At 49.8% G+C, this 18,191-nt stretch overlaps 1 long non-coding RNA gene across 2 annotated transcripts in view; it reads right to left on the reverse strand.

Annotated features, from left to right (window-relative positions):
* Positions 1 to 2,699: 2,699 nt before the first annotated feature.
* LOC133044432 (uncharacterized) overlaps positions 2,700 to 18,191 on the reverse strand; it is a 46,605-nt gene continuing 31,113 nt past the window's right edge. For both annotated transcript variants that reach the window (XR_009689937.1, XR_009689936.1), the window contains 5 exons: positions 16,408 to 16,528; positions 13,995 to 14,166; positions 5,543 to 5,613; positions 3,553 to 3,618; positions 2,700 to 2,952 (listed from right to left, as the gene is read on the reverse strand). This is a non-coding gene — a long non-coding RNA (uncharacterized LOC133044432). The remainder of the gene's footprint in view (positions 2,953 to 3,552; positions 3,619 to 5,542; positions 5,614 to 13,994; positions 14,167 to 16,407; positions 16,529 to 18,191) is intronic.

An 18,191-nucleotide genomic window follows, 5' to 3' on the forward strand; every position in this document is an offset into this window, starting at 1 on the left:
AACAAATCCATAGTTATACAATGAGATTTCAACTTTCAATAAATGAAAGAATAAATAGAAAATCAAATATTACTTTCTTAGTAAGTCCTACCTTGACCATCAATTTGAATTGTGCTCCCTCATTCCCAACCCCTCTCTCCTGCGCATGTCATCTTCTAACAAATTGTGTATTTGTCTATTTTTTAATATTTAAATTTATTTATTTGTATAATCCAAGAACAGTGTCTGGCACTTAAAAGATTCTTTAAACAACAACAACAAAAAGAACTGTTGAATAAAAGCATGATTGAAAGACTGTTAGTTGCTATCATTATGACAACTCATCTGACTCTGCATGGAGTCTTTCTCTTTTGTTACTTCAATGAGTAGACCCCAACAAAAATCAATATTGAGGTCCCAGAATTCTAGAACACAAGGGCAGAAATCATAGACATCCAGAATGGTCATGTAAGATGCACAGGATGTTAATATTCTAGAATGTCAGAGTCTACAACTCTGAAGTCTTAGAATGTTTAGAGTCAGAACATTAGAATCAGGGACTAGAGTTGACAAGGGATCTAAACTTAGTCTGTACTGTGGAGAAGAGGGGTGGTGCATTCAGAGTCAAGCAGTATTCTCTTTATTCCACTTGCTGGTTCTGGGTGTCTCCTAACTTTAGTACCCATCAGTTCAGTCGCTCAGTCGTGTCTGACTCTTTGCATAGGGAGGTATATTCCCAGCTCACTAACTCAGCTTAGCAAGGCAAATGGACTAAGAAACTATTCACCCATGGCCTCAGGGGCTGTGGGAATGAGGGAAGTTGGGCGGGGGGAGGGAAAGGAGGGGAGGAAGGGGAGGCTGTATTTCTCCATTTTAATTCAGCTTCTGCTCACAGGGCCCCTTCTGGACTATAAACCCGTGAGGCCTTTCTGTCATGCAAGACTGGAGGCTGTCATTATCCGAAGGAACCACCACCACCACCTGCACAGGAATAAGGGGGAGAGCCCACAGCAGACTGAGCCTGCCCATCATCCCAGGGACCCTGCCCCTGGGATGGCCACAGAACTGGCTAGGGGGTCTAGGTCCCAGGGAGTAGAGAGATGGGTTGCAGAGTGTCAGGGCGGCCTAGGTCCCTACATTCCAGAGTGCAGACTTCATTACCCGGGCATCGGGGCATTCGGGTGGTGGTGGGGAGGGGGTGTCCAGCAAGTGGGGCCCACACACCAACTCAGTTGTCCTGCTTTATTTTAATCTCCAGCTCTATTATCTCATGACTTCTGTGTTTATCTGCTTTCTCATCCCTCTCTCAAGACTAGATTGTGAGCCTGTGAGGACGGCAAGCAGCTCTGCTTTGCTCACACTGTCCTAGCATCTAGGGGCGCCCTTGTGAACTCTGCAAACAGTGAGTGTTCAGTCAGCATTGCTGGTGGATTACCCGGATGAAGCTGCTTTGCCAGCCCCCTCCTCAGGGATTCTGTGCACACTGGGTCACACCCTTATTATGAGCACTAGTGAAGGCTAAGAATCCTTTACTCAAACAAAACTCGAACCCTTCACAAGCTGGTGCAGACACTTCCCAGGGAACACACACACACACACACACACACACACACACACCAGCCCTAAGCTCTGCACAGACCACAAGCTTTGCACCCATGCCCACTGGCCCTGGAGCAGGAAACTCAAGAGCCTGTTTTCAGCATCATCTTTCACCCATCAGCTTTCAGTCCCTGTCCTGTGTCGTCCAGGGAAGGCCAGAGAAAATCCCAAGAACCAACACCGGTGAGCACATGCTGGATGCCCAGCGCTGACAGCCCGTGGCCTCCACCAACCCGGGCACAGAGCTGTTACCTGAAACACAGCCTCCCACAGTGAGTTGGGAGCTCTTTCTAAACCACCTTGCTATTGGTCTCTACAATCGTCCTGCATTTAGCCTCCATTTAGGGCCCGGGTTCTCAACACTCACTAATCACAGGCTGCCTTTTTGAGGCTGGGTCAACTGCTGGCAAAACACCAGAAAAAAATGCACAAAGAAGCATGACTTATCAGAGAAATTCCCAGGGCCTCTCCTTCTCTCCTCCTACCCCAACCACAGCCATCCTAGTCTGCAGAGCCCCAAGCGTGTAACCAGAGGTCACACACCTGGGTACAGAATGGGTGGCAGGGCCCCTTCTTTTTTTGGACACAGCTCGGAAACCCCTCCATTCCTTAGACTGCTGCTGTGCCTCGCTCCCCCCACTTCTTAATTACTACCGCGCTGCTTAATTGGGCGCTGTGTGTGTGTGTGTGTGTGTGTGCGCGCGTGTGTGTTTCTCGGGGGCTGGGGGGCGTCACTCCTACACATGGAGCGACCGGGTGGAGGGGGTGCTGGCTCCCGGCCCGAGAGCGAGACCCCTCCCCCGCCAGGCCGCTGGAGGATTGCGCAGCACAAACAGATGGACCGAGCCGAGGGGGCGGGGGCGCGCTGACGGGGTGCTAGACGGCAGCGACGGCCGCGCCTCCCCGCGCGCGGACAAAGGCGGGGGCCGGGCGGCGCGCGCGCCTTATCAGCGCTAGCAGACCCGGCGTCCGGGCGGGCGCCGGCGGCCCTCGTGCAGGCGCACAAAGGCCCGGGCCGGGCTGCGGGGGGCTGGGGGGGCCGCGAAGATTAATTGCCCAATCAAGTTGTCGGCGCGGGGCGGGGGCGGGGCCGCGGCCCCGGGGGGACGCGGGGCGGCGCATAATGAAGTGTGCAAAAAGTTAATTTGCTCGGCGATTCGCTGCTAGCCGTAATCAAAGGCGGGCGGCGGGGAGGGCGGGAGTGGGGAGTATGCCTCCCACCCCGACCCCCGACCCAGACTGCGATCCCGGGGGGCGCCGGGGGAGGGGACCCAGGACAGCCCCCCAGTTCCGGAGCAGGGGTAGAGGTCTTCAGACGCGCGTTCCACTCCTCCACTTTCGCCGGCCGAGTGTCCCAAGCGCCGCTCGCCTTTCCTGCAAACACAAAGGTTGACATTTCTGGAGCGTTCACTCCGGCCCGGCTCTGCGCCAAGCGTTTCCGGGCGTGATCTCCTGTCTCAACCTGGGGAGGTAGGGCCGGTGATCATCACGTTTTGCAGCAGAGGAGCCCAGAGCCTGGAGATGCTTAGGAAGTGATCCAAGGTCACACGCGGGGCTCTAAAAAGGCTCGGGGGCCTTAACTGAAAAACGGCACAGTAGAAGAGTGTCAAAGACAAAATACATCAGACAATGGGAGAGGTGACTTTTTTTTCAAGCTCTTGCAATGGAGAAGCACCCGCGAGCCCAAGACCACGGTGTCTGGGCTGGGCCGGTTTGCCTGACTTTTATAGGGTGGAGTAGACAGGTTACAGGTTGGGGGATGTTTGTCTCAACCAGCTGAACAGGAAATGTTTATCTCTGTGTCTAGTTTCAGATGGCACAAACAGTTCTAACCTCAGCTAATCGACCAGGAGACAAAGAATGGGAAGGTCTTTGTTTGGCCTTAGCAGGCTCAGTCAAAAGGGAAAAGGTCACAAACAAGGGGAGTCATCGCCAGTCTTAGGGGAGCCATGAGAAAGATGGATAGAGTCTTACCTAAGTATTATGGAGAAGGTGGTGACTTGCAGTAAGCCATTTACCAGAACAAAATGGGTAGAGGGACTGCAAAAAACAAAAAGTTGAGGAGATTTCTTAACCATCCATATTTTCTATGGGCACAGGTAAAGTTTAACACTGTCAAAGGTTGGCAGATGGTAAGGTAGAAGCTCTGATTTCCTGTGACAGCAGCTTTGCTGAGTGGTTTCGAATCACTGCCTTGTGAGGCACTCATCCTCAATAAATATAAATGCCCCTTTAGTTAGCTCCCCTGGGGTTGTGACCTTGGGGAAATCATTTGACCTCTCCTCATACAATGGGAGCCATAATAAAATACCCACCCTATAAGATATAGTAAGTCCCCCACGTACAAACAAGTTCCTTTCCAAGAGTGTGTTGGTAAGTTCAGTTTGTTCGTAAGTACAACAAAGTCATCCTAGATACCCAACTAACACACCTAGCTATATAATACTGTACTGTACTAGGTTTATAATACTTTTCACACAAATAATACATAAAAAAACACAAAAAATAAAACATTTAAAATCTTACAGTATAGTGTCTTGAAAAGTACAGTGGTAAAGTACAGCAACTGGCATACAGGGGCACATTCGCATCTCTGAAAGTTCCTAACCTAAAGTTTGTCTGTGGGGGACTTACTGTATTATTATCAGTGAGAGCCTAAACAGTAAGCTCCAAGCAAAGCACCTGGATCATGGTAGGTGCATCGTTCCTGTTAGTATGAGTGCTAGCATTTTCTCAGAAAGCAGAGGTGTTAGGATTTGAATTCAAGCAGCATGGTTTCAGAAACTGCAAGCTCACCCAGGTGCACATCTAGATCTCTGTGTACTGCTTCAGTTCTCCAACACCAGATACATCCAAAACCTGTGTCCGAGGTACTGGGTGTACAAGAAAAGGAGCAGGCCCTGCCCTCCTGGAGTGGGTCATCCTGCAAGGCTGGCCAACCCAAGACAATAGCAAGAATACCACGGTGGCCATGGGAGCTCAGCAGAGGTGCCAAACCTGGGCTTAGGGCTGGCTTTGGGAAGGCATGGTGGACATACTCCAGATGCCCAGGACAACTGGCACAGAGGAGTGGCAGCCATGACCCGAGCCCCATCAGATTTCCACCCAGGCCCCCCTCCTCAAGGAGCAGCTTCCACGCCCTGGAGCTGACTAGTGGCTCCTGAATCCTGGTTCTCTGATCCGTTGCCCAGGCCCATCTCTGAGCCCAGGCAGGACCAGGAGACTGAAGAGGAAGCCCTTGAGGGTGACAAGAGCCAGGCTTGCAGACGAGAAGGGGCGGGATTACAGCCAAGCCAAGATTTATGGGCCTGATCATAATAATGAAAGAAGGAAAGAAAAAAGGGACGCGTGTTCGGCAATGCCCAGGGACCAGGGCTGCTGCCCTATTACCAAAAATGTCGTAGCTCTCGACTCTGCAAATTAGCATAAAACATGCTGTTTTGCATCTATTTGCATGTAATTTGCATGCTAATAACTTGTCGCCACAATGCACCCAGTCCCCTAAGTGGCTTCTGGTCCTTGCTTTTCTCCCAGCTCCTGCCCCTTGTCTTGCTTTGAGAAAACCAGGGGATCTGGGTTCTAGGCTAGGCTGAGCCACTCAATCCCTGTGGGACCTGGGCTGGTCCCTGTCCTTCTCTTGAGTCTCAGTTTCCCTGACTGTGAGCTGAAGGAGATGGACTGAGCAGGAGTTCTCAAATTATGCTCCAGCATCCCCCTTGAGGGCTGCAGACACAGAGACGGGGAAGCAGGTGGGGCAGGCACCCCCTCCCTCTATCCCCTTGAACAGCTGGGCCTCTGAGTAAAATTTCTCTTGAGCAATGCAAAGCCTCTTGTTAAAAACAAAGACCAAAAAGTTTGCAAACAAACAGACTCGGTTATCTTAGAGTCTTTCTAAGTCTTTCCAGTTCAATGTTCTCTAAAGATTTGAATAATAATACCAATCGGAGTTAAATATAGCACTTACCATGGGACAAGCAGTGTTCTAAGCACCAGGCACAGTCTTCTAAGCACACATGACTCAGTCTTCAGACAACCCTTGAAACAGATGCTATTATTATACTCCCATTTTATAGATGAGTAAACTGAGGCACTGAAAATAATTTACCTAGGTTCAAATAGCCACTACATGGTAAAGTGAAGATTCAGACAGTCTATCTCTAGAGTCTACACTGAATTTAATCAAGTCAACCCTTCCATTGTACAGACGAGGATACTGAGGCCCAGAGAGGGAGATTGAAAATTTCTAAGCATCACAGTTAAACTGGCGCTTGAACCTTGCTTCCTGCATGAGCCCCAGGCTCTTTGCAATCTGGGGAAAGGTGAACAGAAAAGGGAAGTCTGGAGTTTCATAGGTGCTCAGGACTACTTCTCTCTGGGTCCAATGGGCTTGCCAGGTTGAGACATGCTTGCTACCCGGGTTACTACCAGAGCCTGCTTCCTCCTCCTCAGCTAGCCTCATCCCAGCTGGTGGACGTTGGGGAACAGGCCCTGAAACCAGCCAGGATGAGCCCCTAAATCAGGACAGACAGCAGGCTAGTGAGAGCACCAGGTGTGCCTGTCAGAGCCAGCACACAATGCCCTCGCCGGCTGTGCAGGTGGAGCAACTGCCCAGGGGGGCTCCACTGCAGGGGGCTGTGGGGCTTTATCTCTGCAGAGGCAGACAGTGCCAGGCCAGCAGGTGCTCAGCGCTCCCCCTCAGGGGTCTGGCTGGGAAACCCCCAGATGTAGGGATGACTGGCCTGCCCAAGCAGTGCCCCCTGTGGGTCTAGTCATCCCTCTCTCGATTCAGTATCCCTCCACGGCACCCTGGCCCCTCTCGCGTCCCTGTCTGACCTGCCACCTCTCACCCTGCTCCAGCCACCTGGCCTTCTCACTGCTCCTCCCCACACCTCCAAGCTCAGTCCTACCTGGCCCCTTTGCACTTGCTGTTTCCTCCAACTGAAACACCCTGCTTGGCTGCTTCATGCCCTTCAGATCTCAGCTCCAGCCCTCAAACCTTCCCAGACCACACCCTCCGAAGCTCTGCCTCTCCTCCCCCTCACTCCCCAGCACTTAACCTTGATGTCTTCTCTGCCATTATTACAATCTGAATTTATCTTGTTTATTTATGTGTCTCCTCATTTAGTGCCTGTCTCCACCACTAGACCCTCACTCCAGGAGAGTCAGGACCATGTCTGTCTTATAGAAATATAGTTCTCAATAAATATTTGTTGAAGGAAAGAAATAAAGAGGGAAGACAGTAGCTGCTGAAGATTTATTTGGTTAGTTTCCACCACCTTCCCCTCCCCAACTCTGCCCTAGAATGTTAGCTCCATGGTGGGACGGGGCAGAGGGGGGGCGGTGGCGGGTACAGGCATTTACGCCTGTTTTTGTCATCTCTGTGATTCCCAGAGGCTAGCACTGTGCCTGGCACACAGCAGGTGTTCAATAAATATTTGTGCATGAATGAGCTCAGTGTGTAAGATCCCTGCACTGGAAGCCAGGAGACCTGGCTTCCTTGCCAGTAATGCCCTTGATGGTGGGTAGGATCCTGGGCAAGTTCCTTCCTTCTGGGGACCTCCGTCTCCATCTCCTCATCTGAAGCCTGGACACTGGAATCCCTGCCACCTTCACCAGGACCACAGAAGGGAGAGTGCAGTCTGTCCTCACTTCTCCCTGGGGAGGCAAACGGGGCAGCTGGTGAAGCTCCAGGGAATAGGCCCTGGAATCGGCCAGGATGAGCTCCAGGAGGCAAGGGACAGAGAAACCTGGGTTCCAATCAGGACATGGCTATTACCTGGCTGCGTGGCCTTGGGGGAGTCACTGTTCCTCTCTGAGCCTCCGTTTCCTCATTTGCAAAAGGGACACAGTAGCTGTGAGGACTGCCACAAGATGACAGAAGGGAGCATTGTGCACCATGCCCACAGTTGTCATTTCTCATCAGCAAGGCAGTGCAGCAAGGAGATCATGACATGCCTCTACCCAGCACGTGTGTTTCTTATCTACAGAAGGAAGTCCCAAGAGTACCAACCTTACAGGGCACTGAGGTTGGATTGAGATGGGAAAATGTTATGTATGTACCTGGCACATGGTAGGGACTTTACAACCACAGCCCTTATGGTCTTTAACTGCCTCTGTGACTGATCTTGACTATGGATTTCCCAAATCATCAGAGCACAGAGGAGACTCAGGGTGAGAGTGGGTGTGGGTATGGTTTGAATTCAGTGTTGGGGGTGGGCTGGGGAGGATGAGGCAGCAGAGGTATAAGGTCAGGATAAGATCAGGCAGTCCTGAGAACTGGATAAGGAGTTAGCCTTTATAGTGGGAGCAGGGGGAGCTACAGGATGCTTTAAAGCAGGGAAATAAAATGATATGAGTTTAAAAACACTCACTCTGGCTGCTAGTTTTCGGGTATGGCTGGGATTACTGGTGGTTTCTAAGCCGATGGTCTCCCTTTCCCTTAGTATTAGGACCCCGCAGACCTTGCTGAACACATGGACATTAGAATAGAGACCACACTTCCTAGCCTCTTACAGTTAGGTATGACCATGTGTCTCCATCCTGGCCAAGAGGAGGAAAGTAGAATACCATGTGCAATTTCTGAGAGAGGTCCTTAAAGAGAGGCAGAGCACTTTTTGCCTCTTCCCCCTTCCCTCTGGCCAGAATGTAAATATGATGACTGGAGAATGAGCAGCTATTTTGGGCCATGAGGTGTTGAGGAGTGTGGAACAGTAAGATAGAACGAATCTGGGTCCCTGTGGACCAAAGAGCCATCTTGCTATCTTAGGACTGCCAGCCTCTGGACTGTTTATGAGAAAGAGAAATCAGTGTTTATCTCCTTTAAGGCACTCTTCTTTGGAGTTCTCTTCCACTCACAGCCAACTCCAAAACAGATGCAGTTGGCACAGGTGATCTTGGAGCACTGTGGCCCATCTTGAGGTGCACAGGGCAGAGAACTCACCTGGGTCTTTTTTCTGCTCATATTGACCCTGAAGCCCCTGGCCTCTGCAGCCAGGCTCTGCCTGTCCAAAGGCACAGCCCAGGTCAGCCCAACTGGTGGGCATCCCTGGCTGGGCCAAGCTCTGAGAGGTGCAGAGCTCATGAGGAACTAAGATCAGGACTCCTAACTGAGTCCTTCACAGAGAAGGACTTCTCAGGGTCCTTCTCAGAGCTTCACAGCTCTGAGAGGTAGGGCAGAGAGCAGATAGTAGACAATGGCAGGATGGCACTGTCCATCCCAGTGGCCACTTCAAGCCCCTTCTCAGCCTCTCAGCCTCTCCACATGGCACCCTTCTTAGAGCCCTTCCCCAAACTCACAGATTCCACCACAGCACCCTCCTGTGGCCCCCCAAGGCCTTCAAATTGACACCAATCCCCTCTCTGGCCCACCATGTCCTTGAGGATGGTGCACAGCTTTGAATGAGACCCATGAGGACAAATCCCCTCTCTTGGGTGCCCTGTGACTTTGAGGAACTCATTGAAGCATCTTGGGTTTAATTTCCTCCTCTGTGAAAGGATGATTGTAACAACTAATTCCTGAGTCAGTGCAAGGGTTCTGATTATTGACTGTTGAGTAACAACCCACCCCAAATACAGTGTTGTTAACCAGCTTCTTAAGCTCACAGATTCTTATGGGTCAAGAACTCAGACAGAGCACATGCGAGATGGCTTCCTCCCATTCTACAGTATCTGGGGCCTCAGCCGGAAAGAACTGAAGACCAGGCACCAGAATCATTGAAAGAAGTCTGCCCTTACATGTCTGTCAGCCAAGCCTAGCTCGGCTGAGGCTATTAGCTGGAACAGCTGTATGTGGCCTCTCATTGGGTCGTGAGCTTCCTCACAGCATGGCAGCTGGATTCCAAGAGCGAGTGTCCCCTGAGACCCAAGCACAGGTGATTATGGCCACATCTAACCTATCCTCAGAAGTCACACAGTGTCACTTCTGCCATATTTTATTTCTAGAAACTATCATAGGAGGGGTCATAGACCCCACCCCTTGACAGGAAGAGAGTCAAGGAATTTGGAGCCATATTTTTTAAAATGCTTGAACAATGTGTAGCTCATCATAAGGACACATTAAATGTTAGCTGGAAGAAGCGGCAGTAGTAAAATAGTGGCAGGGTTCAATCCTCTATATGCTGCAATAGCCGTGAGACACTAGGCATAAAAAAGTTAATGGAGGAGCCACAGAAACAGGTCCCTGGAACCTAACATCCCCACTAGGCTGAAAGACAGAGTTTGGATAATAAGAGCTAATAGGTATTGAGTGCTTACTAGATGGCAGGCACAGAGCCAAGCACTTTCCAGGCATGATCTTATATAATCCACATAGCGATCTAAGAGGCAGGTCTTAGCTTTCCACCCATTTACTGATGAATAGCCAGGGCTCAGAGAAATGAGGGCTTCCCAGGTGGTGCTAGTGGCAAAGAATCTGCCTGCCAATGCAGGAGCATAAGAGATGAAGGTTCAATCCCTGAGTCAGGAAGATCCCCTGGAGAAGGGAATGGCAACCCACTCCAGTATCCTTGCCTAGAGAATGCCATGGATAGAGGAGCCTGGCGGGCTACAATCCATGGCATCCCAAAGAGACGGACACAACTGAGCGATTAATACCTTCATACCAGACAAGCGAAGGGTCTTGCCCGAGCCCACACAGCTAGGAAGAGGCACAGTCAGGATTTGAACCTAGGCAGCAGGTTGTCAGAGCTGGGCAGCAGGTTGTCAGAGCTGGTCCTCGTTTCCCAAGACGAAGCTGGGCACTAGCCAGCCTGCCAGGTGGAACAGGCCATCCTGACTGTTTGGTGACAGACAGGGAGGGCTCATGCTACTGGATGGAGAGCCAGGACCAGGAGGTTTGTCAGCTGCAAGCCCACAGTCACAGGCTGGGGGAAGGGGGCCAAGACCTCCGTCTGGAGGGATGGGGGAGGGGGGCAGTGAAGAGAGCCCAAAGAGCAAAACAGAAACCCCGTCCAGAGGCAGCAAAGCACGAAGGGATGAAGATAAAGCCTGGGTCACCAGAACTGAGCCCCAAAATCACAGGGGGCTCTGACCTCTGTCCCCTGGAGCACCCACCAGGCGGTCACTGGTCCCCCACCTAGAGCAGGACTCAGCCTGCCACTGGAAGCCAGGAGGGACTCGGTGTAGTGGGAGGAGCAGGAGGATGGGGAGGGAGCACCACTCCATCCCCCAGCCAGGAGGGGACTCACCACAGTTCTAGGTGCATAAGGGAGGCAGCACACTGCCGGGGGGTGGGTGGCTCTCTCCCACTGCTGGTGGGGTGCTGCAGGCCTTGGCTCCTCTTCTCAACTGCTCTCTTTCCCTTCCTTCCCTCCTTATTTCCAGCCAGCCCTCCTTCCATGCTTCCTTCTATCCTTTCTTCCATGCCTTATTTCCACGCTTCCCTCTCTTCCTTTCTCCCTCCTTCGTGCCTTTCTGTCATTTCTTCCCCCTTATGAAATCTCACAGGGAGAAGCTACATTCCCCAAAGGCAAGGGTCAATCTGGCCTGAACCTGGTCATAACCATGGACTTCTTCATAAAATGAAGCATGTGTGCCGAACCATCACAAAGCCAATCCTAAGGGTGTCACGAGTCTGTGACGAGCTCCTTCCACTCTCCCCAAATCAGATACTGTTGTATCTGCCAAGTCCTCTCTACCCCAGAGTCAGAGGGCATCTCCCAGAGCACATGAGTACCCTGAGTGTTACTAGGAGGCAGCTTCAGGGGCACTAGATTATGAGCTGGATCGCCTTGGACTAATTGCTCAGTGCCTCTGAGCCCTGGTTTTCTTGGCTGAAACCACTTCACAGGTTGAGAAGAGGGTAGGACAGGACAACGCAGTTGTGCCCAGGAGTCCCTCTGTCTCCACCAGTCCCTTGCTGGCACAGGCCTCTGACCTTTCTCCCAGGCCCATGGGGCAGAGCCAACTCCCAGCTGACATTGGCAAGCGCCTGGGAGGGTGGACCGGCAGGCTGTCAGGGCCGGCCTTGTGCCCAGAGAACCTTCTGTGCCGCTGTTCCTCGGCCAGGCAGGCCCAGCCCACCAGCCACTTCCGTGCCCCTGGCAGGACAAGGCTGGGGGCCCCTCCTCTCTGCCTCTTGCTCAGTTGACCAGCGTGGCTACCCTCCTCCCCCCAGGCCCTGGAAACAGAAGTCTCCAATATAAATGCAAATTCGCTGTGGTCCCTAGTCTCAGGCTGGCAGCTCCAGCCTGTACCACAGGCTGGGGACCTGAGCTGACACTGGCCCAGAGGAGATAAGCCCCTTCTGGGCCACCCCCGCCCCAGGCCCTGCCCACTCTTCCACCTGTCAGTTCCACGAAGACCCCAGGGAGTCCCAGGCCTTCCCCTTCCCTGCCCCAGAAGGCCTGTGATGGCTTGCAAAGCTCCCCTCACCATAATCAAGGAGGACTGCAATCCTCAAATAGTGATGATGTTCTACCTCCTGAGCCTCCTATTCTAGCCTCCTGGGCTGGCAGGGGCAAAGCCTCAAAGCAGAGAGAAGGGCAAGCAACATGGGCCAATCTCTACCCTCATAACCCACCAAGCTCAGAGTCACACTAGCCCACAGCATCCCATTGTGTGAACTAGAGACAGCCACTCCCTCTCCCTGGTGCTAGGTGGCCTCTTAGCTGGGTACCCTTGAGCCCAGCACTTGCACAACTATAAGCATGGCCCATCTCCTCTTTGGGACTTGGTCACCTTTCTGGCCAGAGGGATCACCTGCAGAGACCTCTGGGTATCGTACAACTCCTCGAACACAGAGGCCCTAGAACTGGACAGGGCAGCCCCATGGGCACGAACTCTTCCGGCTTGGGTGTCTTATCATCCTTCCATCCCTAGGTCCCAGACACTCCTGCCCATAAGCCACAACTCTAGGACACTTAACAAGGGAGCCGGGTGACTCTGGCAGAAGCACCCGTGAGCCACCTGAGGCTGAAGTGGCACAGGTCTGAGGTCATGAGTGGGGTTGGGAACAAATCCAGTTCATTCATGGCGCCAGCTTCAATGTCACCTCCTCGGAGGAGAAGCCTCTCCTGATGACCTCATGTGGCACTGTCCTTTCCTTACCTCCAGAAACCATATCTTTTTGCCCTGTTGGTTTTCTTCATAGCAGTTATCATTATGTGAAATTACCTCATTCATGTATGTCTTTCTGTGGTTGTTTTCTGCCTTACTTTTGCCTTACTGGAATTCAAGTTTCTACAAGAGCAGGCACCATGAATTGATAACTTCTCCCTCGACACGTTCTGGGAAGTGATGGATCCGACGCCAGAGGGTGAGTATAAAGTGTTCATGGAGACAGCCAAGGCTGCTTAGCAGAGAGCCAGCACACAGCAGGCACTCAATAAATGCTAATGGTTATCGTTGTTACTGTTGTCATCAAAGGGTTGTGGGTGTACTGGCCCCAGAGGTCCAAGTCCTGATATACTTCTTCACAAATTCCAAAGCCACCACTAGAGCCAAGTCCTCCTCTCCCATGTATTCACCCCATGAGCATGTGTGTGTGTGTGTGTGTTCGTGTGCATGTGTGTGTGTTAGTCACACAGTCATGTCCGACTCTTTGCGACCCCTTGGACCCGCCAGGCTCCTCTGTCCATGGGATTCTCCAGGCAAGAATACTGGAGTCGGTTGCCACTCCCTTCTCCAGGGGAGCTCCCCTAACTTCCCAACCCAGGGATCGAACCTGGGTCTCCCACATTGCAGGCAGATTCTTACCATCTGAGCCACCAAGGAAGCCTGCTCACCCCATGAGCAGCACAAGCAAATTGCTTCTTCCCTCCAGGCCTCCATTCCTCTCTGTAAAGGAATGGGGTAACCTCCCCCATAGCCTGAAATTGCACAAAGCTGCTACAAGTATTAAGTGACAATGAAGAGGGAAAGACACTTATTAGTCCCTACATATGTTTTCGGTAACATAAAGAATGACTTGCCCCTCCTCTGAATAGGATGTCTCCATCTTCTGGAGCTGCCCAGAGGCCTCCCTAGAGTCCTAAGGCTTTGCTGTTCCCTGACCCAACCCAGCCATGTCTTAGACTTCTTCAAAGGAGGGGGTTTCCATCAAGGCAGAGTTTCTCAAAGTTTCTACACAACTATACCACCTCCCCCCACCAACTCTTTCTTTCTTTCTGTTTGTATTTCATATAATTTACTCAATATTTTTCTTTAAATTGTCTCATTAAAAAAATTAATAAATAAAGCCAGTTCGCACTAGTGGAAAACTGTATACCACCACCATAAACAAAATTTAGTATCAATTAATAATTTTAAATATATGTTGATATTTGCTAACATAAATACTTATCTATTAAAAGTTTGATACTCCTAGCAAGATGAGGGTCCTATTCTAAGGTTTTCAAGTTCTCAAGCTGAGCGTTCTCTGGGGGACTTTTTTTATTTTTCGGTTCACTGGAAAAATATTTCATGAGAAACTTGCTTACCCAGTCGCAGTTGGCAGCAGCTGTAAGTGACACTATTACCAGTTCTCAACATACAGAAAGACTAGTTGGGGCAGCCACTCACACTGTTCAAAATAAAATTAGTTAGAGACTTCTTTGGCAGTCCAGTGATTAGGAGGCCAAGCTTCCACTGCAGAGGGTACAGGTTTGATCCCTGTTTGGGGAGTTAAGATCCCACAAGGCATGCAACGTGGTAAAAAAAAAAAAAAAAAAAAAAGAAAGAAAGAAAGAAATACAATTAGTTAGCAGAGAAGTAACACCCAGGCCAGTCTCAACAGGTATTTCTTGGCTCTTTTTGTTCAACACCACCTAATAAAGGCGTGTTACCTGTGAGGGCAGTGGGAAGGAGTGGGGTAAAGTCTTCCCGTAGAGGGACCATCTCCATGCCTGCAACCAAACCCATCTCCTAACTACTCTCAGCTCAAAACACAGTCTCCAGGACCCCCTACCTGGTGCCATCCATCCACTTTGCTGATTCTAGACTCTTGGGAAGGGCAATTTAATACAATATCATGTTGTTCTGGGAAGGGAATCAAGTAAGATCTCTGGCAAATTTGCTACAATGGATCAGAAATCTTTAATTGGAGGGGCAATTTCTCTCCTAGGACTTTATCTATGAGAAATCACCATGAATGTAGACCAAATAGCTGCAGGATGTTGTTGACAAATCTGTTGATAATAATGAAAAACTGAAAACAACATAGGAGATGAAAACATGCATAAGGGATTCAGTAAATAGTATGTTTCATGCAATAAAAAACTATGCAACCATTTACCAATGATGCTGTAGAATTTTAGACATAGATAAGTGTTCATGTTATATTCTTAAGTAGAAAGTGTTAATCGCTCAGTCATGTCTGACTCTTTGCAACTCCATGGACCATAGCCCGCCAAACTCTTCCGTCCATGGGATTATCCAGGCAAGAATACTGGAGTGGGTTGCCATTTCCTTCTCCAGGAGATCTTCCTGACCCAAGGATAGAACCCATATCTCCTGCATTTCAAGCAGACTCTTTACCATCTGAGCCACCAGGGAAGGCCCCATAAGTAGAAAAGTAGCTATAAAATAGGACATACAATATGTCTCATTTTTAATATATGTATAAATGTACTGTAGAAAGATTAGGATGGATTTGTGTTGGTGAAAATTTTTCAAACAAGAAGCAAAAAATCCAAACCATAAAAGGCAAATATTAATAAACTAATCTACATTAGAATTAAGACTGTTCAAAGTTCATCATAGAAAACTGAAAAGATAAGCCACAAACTGGGAAATGTTTGTAACAAACTGGGAAATGTTTGTAACAATCTGACAAAGATTAGTATTCAAAGTATATAAAGAGTTCCTACAAATCAACAAGACAAAGACAATCAAAAAGACAAAAAAGAACAAACACAGAAAACAGAAAACATGAATAGCCAGTGAGCATATGAAAAGATGCTCAACCTCTTAGTAATACAGGAAATCCAAATTAAAAGCTCACTTCATGTCCACTAGATCAGCAAAACCTAAAAGGCTGGACAAATCCAAATGTGATCACTTGCATGGAATAAGGAAAACTCCTTGACACTGGTTTTAGGGGGGGTCAATTTGTACAACTTTGGAGAATAACTTGTCATTATTCTGCACTTACTCTACAACCCAGCAGTCCCATTCCTGGATACATTCTAGAGAAACTTATACCTGTGCGCAGGAAAGGTGGGCAGTGATGTTCAGGTTGGCAGGACTGAGCCCTCAGCCTCCTGCCCTTCAAAGTGAAAGTGTCAGTCGCTCAGTCATGTCCGACTTTTTGTGACCCCATGGACTGTAGCCCACCAGGCTCCTCTGTCCATGGGATTCTCCAGGCAATACTACTGGAGCAGGTTGCCATTCCTTTCTCTAGGGGATCTTCCTGACCCAGGGGTGGAACCCATGTCTCCTACAGTGCAGGCAGATTGTTTACCGTCTGAGTCAAAGATGCATAAAGCACCTGATAAATTCATCTCCCTTCTACCCTGCCTTCTGGCTTTCTTGTTTCATTTGCCTTGGGGTTGGGCCCTAACTCTTGCACAGTTCCGGGTGGTGTGATTCAGCCTTCAGTCTTGTTGGGAAGCCATGGATGGGCAAGCAGATCTCAGACTCATCAACTGAGTGGAAGTAGTGAGATGAGCTGGAGCTTCAGTGACTCTCCCAGGGGCCAGGGAGAGCCAAGAGTGCTTAGGGTATTGGGAGAAGTGGTAGGTTTGCTGGCAGAGCTGGCTCACAGACCACGCCGCTGCTATACAAAAGACCGGGCAGCTCGATATGAAGTCATCAGAAGCATCTCTAAGATACACTGCCAAGGGGAAGAAAGCAGGCAGAGCAGCTACCCTTGTAAAGTGTGTATACGTGCATTCACTTGTGTGCAGAAAATACCTCTGAGCCCAGAAAACTGGTGTCCAGGGAGGAGGAGGAGTGGCTCGCCATCAAAAGTAGGAGAGATTTCCTTTCATTCCATCCCCTTCTGTACCTTTTTATTTTGTATGCTGCTATGACCCTATGGGGAAATAAACACAGTAATTAAAAAATGGAAACAAAATGCAGTCATATTAAATATAACGCTGATGTAACTATTAGGTGACTCCAATCTGTTGTTGATCACCAGTTGACATAATGCTGCTTCGTAGACACATAATTGAACTTTATTGCTTTGAATTTTAGAAAGTTTTCATTGTTTTTTATTTGGCTGTGCCAGGTCTTAATTGTGGCATGTGGGATCTCAGCTGTGGCACCCAGGGTCTACTTCCCTGACCAGGTATCAAACCCAGGCTCCTGCTTTGGAAGCATGGAGTCTTAACCGCTGAACCAACAGGGAAGTCCCTGGGAAGTTTTGAAAATATTTTTCCAGCCAACTTTTATAGGTTTCAGGACCCTGTGGCTTCTTGCATTGCCCCTTCCAGGTCAAAGGCATAGAGCAGACGCTTCATCACCCATGCCCAACAGTGCACTGATTCCTCAAGGGCTACTTTAGGCCTGCATCCCTTTGATTTAAATCATCTTTTGGGTCGTACCTCAGGGTTGCTCTGTATTTCAAGTGAGTCCATGGGGAACTGGCATGGCCCTCCCCTTACTCAGGAGCAAAAATACCCAAGGTCACTTTCTAGACCTCAGCCTCCCAGTGGTCTCTATGGTACCTGAGATACTCGGCTGTCTCCTACCCCTCCTCCCCTTGCTTACTCTTGTACAGCCCCACTGGTTTCCTTGTTCCTCAACTCCCACTATGGCAGGAAGAATTCTAAGATGGCACCCAAGATTTCCAACCCCCTAGGTGGGCCTGTCCAGCATAATCCCCTGGACTGTGACTATGATGGAGTTCACTCCCGCGATTAGGTTAGGTTATATGGCATAGCTGACCGTGTGATGAGATGGTTGGATGGCATCACTGACTCAATGGACATGAGTCTGAGTAAACTCCGAGAGTTGGTGATGGACAGGGAAGCCTGGCATGCTGCAGTCCACGGGGTCGCAAAGAGTCGCAATTAAACTGAACTGACTGTGCCAGACTTGGGACTCATAGAGCTGTGAGCTAAATGGATCTTGTTTTCAGCCACTAAATTAATCCCTGGGTTGGGAAGATCCCCAGGAGAAGGAAATGGTAACTCACTCCAGTATTCTTGCCTGTGAAATCCCATGCACAGAGCAGCCTAGTAGGCTACAGTCCATGCGGTCACAAAGAGTTGGACACAACTGAGTGACTTACCACACACACAAGCCAGGTCTTAGCTGCAGCCTATGGGATCCCCAGTTGTGGCATGCAGGATCTAGTTCCCTGACCAAGGATCGAACCGGAGCCCCTGCTTTAGGAGCTTGGAGTCTTAGCCACTGGACCACCAGGGAAATCTCCATAGAACCAATTTTTATTCGGGTGTGTTGTAATCATTTATTCACTGTCATCATTTTTTCTGATGTTCAAATCATCCCAGTAGCTCCTAGGCTCTGTTGACATGTCCCCAGCATAACTTGAGCACTGTTACTTATTTTATAGACAAAGTAGATGTTCCAGGCTTACTGTGTACTTTCCTTGGCCCAGCTCTCAAGTCAGTCATTTTCCCAAGGATTCCTGGTTCCTTTCAGTGGACAATGCTACATTTAGCAACCAAGATTTGGTGTTATGAGTACTCATTGCTATGCGGGTATTAGTGCTCCTAGGTTCTCTTTGT

This window comes from Dama dama, chromosome 23 (assembly GCF_033118175.1).
Source record: "Dama dama isolate Ldn47 chromosome 23, ASM3311817v1, whole genome shotgun sequence".
Taxonomy (NCBI): Eukaryota; Metazoa; Chordata; class Mammalia; order Artiodactyla; family Cervidae; genus Dama; species Dama dama.